Source organism: Pteropus vampyrus, unplaced genomic scaffold (genome assembly GCF_000151845.1).
Source record: "Pteropus vampyrus isolate Shadow unplaced genomic scaffold, Pvam_2.0 Scaffold369, whole genome shotgun sequence".
In the NCBI taxonomy this organism is placed as follows: Eukaryota; Metazoa; Chordata; class Mammalia; order Chiroptera; family Pteropodidae; genus Pteropus; species Pteropus vampyrus.
This window is the reverse complement of record NW_011889150.1, coordinates 560,614-562,338: the sequence shown is the minus strand read 5'-3', so window position 1 is coordinate 562,338 and position 1,725 is coordinate 560,614.

The window sequence follows — 1,725 nt, the reverse complement described above, 5'->3', positions numbered from 1 at the left end:
AGGCGCCCCGCCCCCCTGGGCGTTAGAGGAGCAGTCAGACCAGGCTACGGGCAGGCGGTGTCAGCAGGACAGTGCGGAGCCACCCCTGGCCCGCCCTCGGGGTCAGGGTGGCGGCAACTGTGCCCATGGGTGCCGCTGGGCACCCCTCACAGGAACCAGGGAAGAAGCACGTGTAACTTGTCATGTGACCTTGGATAAGTCACCCCTGGGCCTCAGTTTCCCCACCTGCACAGCCGCGGAGCTGACATAGAAGATTCCTGAGTGTTCTTCGGTCCCCAGCCCAGGCCACAGTGACCCTCCTCCCCGAGCCATGCCTCCGGCCGCTGACAACAGAGCTCAGGGTCCCAGCGGCCAGTCCAGGCTACAGGCAGTTTGTGGACGGCGGTGTTGGAAGGAGGTGTGGCCCCGTCTGCGCTGGGGGAGACCAGAACAGGGGTGAGGAAGCTCAGGGCACAGTGCGGCACCGCGGGGGGCAGGGGTGCTTGCGGGCGAGGCCCCCACATCGAGTCAGGGCACCACACTGTGCGATGCCCCGGGCATCGATGCCCATGCACGCTGCCCCCTCACTCGGTTGGGGACTCTGTGGCTGACGCCAGGTCCAGATGGCGTAGGACACAGGGCTCTAGGTGAGGCAGGACAGCTGCGGGGGGGCCCGTGGGTGAGCTGTGACATGGTGCTGTGGAGGTGCTGTGACATGGTGTGGCAGCACCTCCTGGCCTGGCCAGGGTGTGGCCGAGGCTCCGCCAGGGCCAGACGCTTCGGGGAGTGACCCGGGCAGAGCGGCCTCTCCTCCGGGGTCACCAGGCCCCGGTGCTGGCTCTCCCACGGGGTCCTCGTGCAGCCAGGGCTGCGTACAGACACCCTCCATCCCCAGCCCCATCCGAGCAGCTCCTCAGCCTTTGCCAGCATCCCGGCCGCTCCGTTTCCTGTCCCTGCGCTCTGTAGGGCTTACTGGCATCCTGCTTGGAGCCAGGGACCCTGCCCCACAGGGAGACTGGAGGGCTCCTCAGTGCTGGCCCGTCAGAGGGGATGGGGGAGGGGGTCAGGAGCGGGCGGGGCCCTGGAGGTCCAGCCCAAGCCCCACTGCGCTCAGGGCAGATGGGGGGTGTTGATCTCTGAGGCCAAAGGGCCAGGACGGTTCAGAGGCCGGAGCCCGGGCAGGCGCCCTCAGTATGGGCCAGCCCTGGAATACCTGGAGGATGTCGGCTGTCCAGACGGTGAGCCCGAGGCCAGGGCAGGTGCCACGGCCCTCGCCTCACGATTTTGTCCTGACACCTCGTGCCAGTTCCCACTTCTAAAGGCTGATTAAGGAGCAGGGGTGACGAGGGTTCACACTGCGTTTCAAACGACCCGTCTTCTGCACATGGGTCGCTGGCTCGGCCCCGGCAGACAGGTTGAGATCAATGCTTTTTACTGACGACTTAAAAACCGAGACTGATTTCATCAAACGCCGTCATAGGTCCTTCAAGATACGAAGCTGTGAACGTTGTGTTCGGCACAACTGTTCCACATTCGATATTCAACAAATACTCATTGAATAAAAAATTAACCGTTAGGAGTGGATTTGACTGCAAGGAACAGAAAAACAAACAGCAGCTTACAGTATAAGGGGTGTATTCGTCTTGTGAAGATTAGACAAAACGTAACTATTTTAAATATATAGTATATAATAGGAACGATAATAAGCAATAATAGATTATTCGTATTACATGTAAGTATATTTAA